Source organism: Octodon degus, unplaced genomic scaffold (genome assembly GCF_000260255.1).
Source record: "Octodon degus isolate 3935 unplaced genomic scaffold, OctDeg1.0 scaffold00058, whole genome shotgun sequence".
Classification (NCBI taxonomy): domain Eukaryota; kingdom Metazoa; phylum Chordata; class Mammalia; order Rodentia; family Octodontidae; genus Octodon; species Octodon degus.
The window spans coordinates 4861983-4869884 of record NW_004524634.1 but is presented as its reverse complement, the minus strand read 5'-3'; the positions used below and the strand labels follow the sequence as shown (position 1 = coordinate 4869884).

The 7902-nt window shown below is 40.8% G+C and overlaps 1 pseudogene; it reads left to right on the top strand.

The window, feature by feature from the left end:
* The first annotated feature begins 2091 nt into the window (after positions 1-2091).
* On the top strand, positions 2092-4258 carry LOC101565239 (annotated as a pseudogene).
* The last annotated feature ends 3644 nt before the right edge of the window (positions 4259-7902 follow it).

The following is a 7902-nucleotide window of genomic DNA, read 5'->3' as shown; positions in this document are numbered from 1 at the left end:
AGAGTGAAAAGGAGACCCACAGAATAGGAAAAATTATAGCCAGTTGCCCCACAGGCAAAGGACTTCTATCTAGAATATATGAAGAATTGAAAAAAAAGGTATCCCCAAATTCAAAGACCTAATCCAAAAATGGTCATCTGAGATGAACACACATTTCACAGGTGAAGACTAAGGGTGGCAAATAAATATATTAAAAAAATGTTTAACATCATTGGTCACTCAAAAGATGCACATAAAACAACACCAAGATTCCATCTCACCCCAGAAAGAATGGCTACCACCAAAAATATCAATCAGTAACAAATACTGGAGGGGCTGTGGGAAAAAGGAATCCTCCACTGTTGGTGGGACTATAAAATGGTATAACCACTGTGGAAATTAGTGTGGAGATTCCATTAAAAACTGGGATTAGAGGTCCCATTCAACTCAGCTATACCCCTTCTAGATATCTTCCAGAAGAACTAATAACATAATACCACAGTGTTATATGTGCACTCACATTTGTAGAAATGCATTTTGTAATAGCTAAATCTTGGATCCAACACAGATGCCCACCAACTGAGGAATGGATAAATATATATATATTGTAATATAATGGAGTACTACTGGGTCATAAATTTAGGATAAACTGGAGACTTTTAGAGGTAAATGGATGTAACTTGAGACCATACTCATAAGTGAAAAAAAAATCAGAAAACATCATATAGTCTTACTAGTGTAAGCAACTGAACAAGAAAACAAGACCCAAAATGCATAATAGATCTTGTAAACTGGGGAGAAACTGTTCAAAAGTAAAGACAAACTGTGACTGGGGAAAGAGGAAAGGAAGAAAGGGAAAACTGAAAAAGATATGTATACACAAGGTTGTTAAGATAGTTATACTAGAATCTTTAATTCCTTAAAAAGAATGTTTGGTGCTAATATTGTTTGGAGAAGATATCATGCCTATACTTGTACTCTGAGTAACTCATACAGAGACAACAAAATGCAATATATCATCTACTGTAACTGTCCTAATAACCTAATTTGGAACTCAGTTTCATTTTTTGTAAAAAACAAAACAAGACAAAAAACTTAAAACTTTGTGCATTTCTCCTCATTTTGCCTTATAAAAGCTTTCCCTTGCCCTATTCTCTCTGAAGAGTCTCAGAATTTGCCACAGCACAAGCATTCTATAGTGATGTTCCACTATTCCTACTTAGACTTAAACTTTTAAAAAAATAGGCCTCAGTATAATATCGTTTTGCCACCATAAATAAGTAGAAAGTGATCTTCAAGGTTGGTATCTTCTACAGTCTCTCTACAGGATCATCCCCGTGCCTCTGGTTTGCATCCTTCTACTGTAGACTCCTCTGACTCATCCTCCATCGGCAGAAAGAGTGATGACCATACATATGTACTTCACACCATGTTTATTTTCCCCCTATATGTCTGTGGCTTTTCTTGTTCCTAGAAAAGGCACTTTGGTTAGCCACCATCCCCCAGATCTGTGTTTCTTCTTTCTGTGCCCAAGCATTTATTCCTCAGCCTGAGAGGGCATCTGACTGTCCACTGAGGCCTGTTTCCTCCTCTCTGCCTCTTCTGACTCTTACCACAGCTGGGAAGGCATCCATCTGCACCCACACTCTGAAATCTAAAGAGGTGCTCCTTCCATGGAAGACCCTGTGTAGCTGCATCTCTGCCACATCAAAGTGTCCCTTGGTCCCTTTCCACACAGTAAGAATAGGGGAAATTCTGTATAGAAAGATTAAATTTTTCTATATGACTTCTTCAGGGAACCTCATGAGGAGAAAACTAATATTTTCATCATTTTGCAAAGCTTTTGCATATAGATAGGATTGAGCACTGTTGAAAAGGAAGCATTTTCTCCACAAAGGAGTCTTCTATGGAGAGGGACAGTGCTTCTGCTTTGCCTTGCTTGTCTCAGAGAGGTCTGTGCTCAGCTAAAATGTGTAAGAATTCTGACAGCAGTGACTTTGAGCCACCATCATGGCCCATGGACTCTGCCCACTGTCCCACTACCTGTTGGCTGAATGTCAGCTCTGCGCAAAGGACACATGTAGTACAACAGAGACATCCACATAGCTGCTGGGGACCTGAATGGAGGAGAGGATGTTTGTTTGTGGTTGCTGTTTCTGGGTGGCTGAGTCTGCTTCTTAATGTGATGCTGCAAGAGGAGTTGCAGCTGGGAAGGACTTTGTTACTGAGCTAGGAGAGCTGGACGTTGCCCTGAGATAAAGAGAGCCCGAAGTGAGAGGCAGTTTCAAGGCTCCTGCCGTGTATGTGTAGGGAGCCATAGTACAGTGCGCACTGGGCTGAGTGTGTAGCATGATAGGTGCTGAGGCCTGAAGGAGGCAAGATGAGGAGGATCCAGAGCTCTCATGAGGGTGAGGACCCTTGAGTTGTTCCAGATCCTGTGTCCTTCTACCAATAATTCCCCGGATCAACAGGTGAATCTCAAAGCTGAAAGTTGCCTATTCTGGCACGTTCCTGCTCCTGGACCTTGCTGTTGATGATTGAAAAGCATTCCTGAGTCAACGAATGAACAGCACCCAGGGCTGCTGCCCAGAAGTAGGACAGGTCCTATAGTCCTTCCTGAGAGTCTGCTGGAAGTTGAAGGCTGTGGCCACCCTTCACACTCTTGACTTGATGGTATCAGGTAAGAGGACAGGGATGCAAATTTAGACTTCTCACTAGGCCTAAAGATCCAAAGGGTCTTGGGGAGTCTCAAAATTGGGCCATTTTGGTATTTGAACCTTTTACCTTTTCAGCACCCAAAATATTTTTAGTAGGGCAAATGAGGTTTTGCTAAATCTCCTACTGGAGATTACAGGATTCCTGCTACAGATAGACCTTAGAAAGGGACCTAACAGCTATGAACATCAGGTCTGGCTGCCATGTGTGCCATCTCAATGTACCAAGAGCTTCAGAGAACCAGAAATAGGATAATGCAGTTGTAGTGGAGGAGAGTTCACATGCACTTCATATAAGTTATTCTATTAAAGCCTCAAAAATTCTACAATGCAGAGTGTTTTTTCCTTTCCTGTTCTTCAGATGAACACAGGCAATCTCAGGGAGATTAAGTGACGTGTCAAAGGTCACACAGCTAGAAAGGGGAGAAACAGTATTTCAGTAATGTGTTTCTTCCCCTCACTTTCTAGTAGTGGTGGGCTGCTTCTTTTGGGCTGACAGCTGAAGGAAACATGCTGACCAAGGTGTCTGGGTGCCCAGGAGTGCTGGGGTACTCACATGGCTTCCTCTCTCTTCTGCAGGGCTTCAATAAAATCATACAGGCAGGTTTGTCTGTGTCTCCAGGACTGTGAAATTTTAGACCCAGAAGCAGCACCATGGCTCCTTATCACATCTGTACATACCAGGAGAGCAACTGAAATCCAGTGCTGGACTTGTACTCCAGAAGCATGGCTGAGCCCATCCCTGCCACATTCTGCCACATGCTGATGCTGCCTGGGACCCTTCTGGTTGAGCTTGGGGTGCCCCTCTCCCTGTTGCTGATCTTGGGCTCTTGGCTTTTGGCTGTCATGCCCAGCCTCACTCTGCTTCTCTTCTTGTGGTTCCTTGCCTCACACTCGTGGAAGCAGATAACAGTCAAAACTTTGTGCACTGACCTGACTGACATCACCAAAACCTACCTGAGCGCATCTGACTCCTGTTTCTGGGTTGCTGAGTCTGGGGGGCAGGTGGTGGGCATCGTGTGTGCTTTGCCAGTGGAGAATCCACCACCGGGGAAGAAGCAGTTGGAACTGTTTCACCTTGCAGTGGCCATGGAGCACCGAGGAAAGGGAATAGAGAAAGCCCTGGTCAGGACTGTCCTCCAGTTTGCCCGTAACCAGGGGTGTGGTGAAGTTGTGCTTGAGACAATTATGATGCACCACAGTGCCCTGGCCCTTTACCAGGGCATGGGCTTCCAGAAGACAGGTCATTATTTTTTTAATATTATCAGGAAGTTAACAGGGATTTCTACATTTTATTTAAGATATCGTTTCCCTTCTGTTCAGAGTGGGGGTCTGTGATCTATTTGTTTTCTATTAATGGATACCTGACTGCACCTACTTAGCCATAATCTATGACATTTCTGTTATAAATCATAAAATCTCATGGTCTAAGCCCATTTGAATCCAGCATGTTTGATAATGGTGTTCATTGCATGGCAGGTCTTCTCCATTCTTTAAGGATTTTCATGCTTCATTTTTCTAGTAGGATGATAATATCTTTTTAAAATAAACACATCACAATAATAGATGTACATTTTCTCAGTAGTTGAAAGCCAGCAGTTTTTTCTGGGTTGGTCATTCCATTGTGGGTCCAGCAACTTCAGTTTTTACAGAAAGAGCAATGAGGACTGGTGGTTAGAAAGATCAGCTTCTGAGCAGGAAAGAAGCCTTTCCTCCTGCTTCCATTTGGTTATTGTTGCAACTTGGTTCTTTGCAACTCAGTGTGGCTCCCAGGCACCTGTTACAACAAGTGTAGCCACAAAAATTATATTTAAATACTAAATGTTAACAAGTATTAATCCTGGACAGCATCCTCCTGCACGCAGCATAGCAGCCAGCTCTGAAGAGGAAGAGTTGGGCATTAGTGTGTGGGACAGATTAGATAGCAAGGGAAGGAGGCATCTGCTCCTCTGACTGGCTCCCCCCACTCATCCTCCAGGACTGGTTGTATAGCTTACCAGTGGGGCTGTGACACTTCTCCCTAAAGGACTTAGAGGAGGAGCAGGTGCACAGGTGTGTCATTCCTTGGGGAAGGGCATGACTGGGTCGCAGGTTAGCAGGAAGCTCTCCGCACACTCACCAGACCTGGGCTAGGACTGGGTCTGGGGGTTCCCAGAACATGGCAGAAATTCCTACTCGGCGGACGGGGTAGGGGAGGTGCTGCGGAGTGGTCGGGGGCACCCCAAGAGTGTGGAAGAGGGTCTCACCCACGCTTCGCCTGGGCTGAGACCAGTATAGGTCCCACCGGCACAGGGTAGCAGGAAGCTCTCACCGGACCTGAGCTAGGACTGGGTCTTTTATTTAAATTTTTGAGTGCCCACAGGTTAAACTTAGATTTATCATCTAGCAATCACATTTTGCATGTTAGCAAAGGCACATTAGTCTTTTACGCATACAGGAAAGATGCAAATCTCTCTTTTACTCTAAAATATTGACTCCAGCAACACCCAGGCCAGGCATGTGTGTGGAACTTTCTCCATCAGACAGGCCCCATGTGGCACCCTGTGGCAGAACTCCCAGGAGAGAGGCTAGACGGAAGACCCACCCAGCTGATCCAGGAACAGAAAATCTTGCCAGAGTGGCACAGAGGGCTCACCTCCAAGGGATGCAGCAGAAATAACAGGAGCACAGCAGCCAGACCCAAGCCATACCCACATGGACAAGTTTGAATTTGGTAGATCTGGACCTGGTGCTAAGGTAATAACTCTACCAAAGCTCTACACCAAAGGTCAGAAGAAAGTGCTATACAAAATGAACAAGAGAAGGAACAAAATGCATTCTCAGGTCCCAAGCCCACCCAGAAAAAATGCAGGAGACAATAGCACAGAAGGAACTGGAAATCACACACCTGAAATCTCTGAAATAATAGCATCTGAAGTAAAGAAACAACTGCAGAAAGGTATAGAGGAAATCAGATCAGAAATAATTTTTGAAGTGAAAAAGAAATAATAACTAAAATGAAAGAAGTACTAAGTGCTTCTAAAGAAGACACTGATTAAAAAAATAGAGGAGAATAGAAAAATGATGGAATCCTTAAATGAGCAATGTAGGAAAGAAATAGGATGCATGAAGCAGATTCAGAGTGATATACAGGACATTAAAACCTCAATCACAAGCTGGCAAAACCATTTGAATAAAAGTGAAAATAGACTTTCAGACCTTGAAGACACTATTGCAACTAGTGAAAAGGTAAGAAAAGATCTCTTAAAAACAACTAGGACAGAAAAAAGTAATTCAACATCTACAAGATGATGCAAAGATGTACAATGTAAGAATAATAAGCATCAGTGACAAAGAAGGAGTCAGTACAAATGATATAAAAAGAATATGGACAGAAGTAATAGCAGAAAACTTCCCAAATATGGGGAAATATTCTGACATTCAGGTAACTGAAACATATAGAACTCTAAATAACATCAGCCCAATTAAAACCATACACAGACATGTAATAATCAAGATCCCAAAAATTCAGCACAGGAACAGTATATTAAAAGCCATTAGAGAAAAGAAACAGATCACATTTAAAGGAAAACTCATCAGAATAATGGCAGATTTCTATTCACAAACCATCAAGTCAAGAAGAGCATGGAACAAAGTACTTCAAGTCTTGCAAGAAAACAAATTCCAACCCAGACTGCTATACCCTGGAAAACTCAAGTTTCATGGAGATGTAAAATACTTCCATGACAAAGAACAACTAAAGAATTTCATAACAACAAAACCAAATCTACACAGACTGCTAAAAGATATTCTAGAGAGGGATCAAAATGACCACAACTCCATGAATGAGAATGGAAAGAACCCACCAAACAGGGCAAACAATTAAACATAGGAGAAAAAGAGGTATACAACAGCAGTCTTTCTATTATTCTTTTGTATACAGCAGCAAAATATTTCCATCAGCATACTCTACAAATGGACTTCTCCTGCACCCTATGGGGCATGATTCTTTCTGGGTCTACAGAGTGGATATCAAGGAAACAGCAGTAGCTCATTCCCACAAGTGACACCTGGCCACCAGTAAGCATCATGGGCACTGTCCACGTCCACCACATACTACAACTTTGTGCGATATCTTATCCCCAAATTGTTAGAAGTGCTGGTCATATATTTGCCATTCCAGTATTTTTGTTATGACTTATTCTTAGTAATTCTTTACTATCATGAAAATTTTTTCTTAGTTGATATTTTTGTATATATTTACCTAATCAAATACTGTATAGGTACTCTGAATTGATCACAGATTCATACATCTGATACACTACATTCTGGCCTCTTAATTGGACTCACAATTTAATTTTAATGTTTGAATATTATTTTGAAAAATTTAATTAGTTTTCTGAATATTGTTTAATTTTAATTTTTGTTTTATGATTTGTACTCTTTCTTTCTTTCTTCTTTCTTTCTTTCTTTCCTTTTCTTTTTTTTTTTTGGAACCAGGGTTTAAACTCAAGTGCTTGCACTTGCCAGGGAAGCATTTATTCTATTGAGCCATCTCCCTGACCCCTATATACTGTTTCTTTGTCTTACAATCTACTTATAAGACATGGTATGATATTTTCTCCTAGTATTAGAAGCTAAAAAGTGTATTTACATTTTCCATTGACTTTATATTATTTCTTCTTTGTCTTTTACACACACACACACACACACACACACACACACGAAAAAAATGTATATAACATGACAGAAGATCGATATTGTTTTGTGGAAATCTTCAATGCCCTTTTAAATGGGTTCGTCTAATATTATATTTTATATAGTCCTGCATAACTACTATTTTGAGAGCTCTTTGTTCTTTATCCAGGACCATATAGCTACTTCTCTTGCCTTCTGGATTAGGGTCTTTGCTATTTTCTATATGCTACATCTAGAGGTATTAGAATATTTCGAGTTTGTATAACTGGACAATATTTTACTTTTAATTCTCAAAAGTATGTTTGCTAAGTATAAAATTTAATGAGGACAGATCTTTTTTTTTTCAGTCCTTTCTATAAATATGTCTAGTTTCTTACCCACTCACTCTTTCTTTTTCTAATGTGGAATAAGATGCTATTTAATTTTGTTCTTCCATAGCTAATATTTTTTCTATGTATATGCTTTAATGATTTTTTTCTTTACAATTAGTTTTGAACAATTTCAGTTTTGTGTATCTTCATATGATTTTATT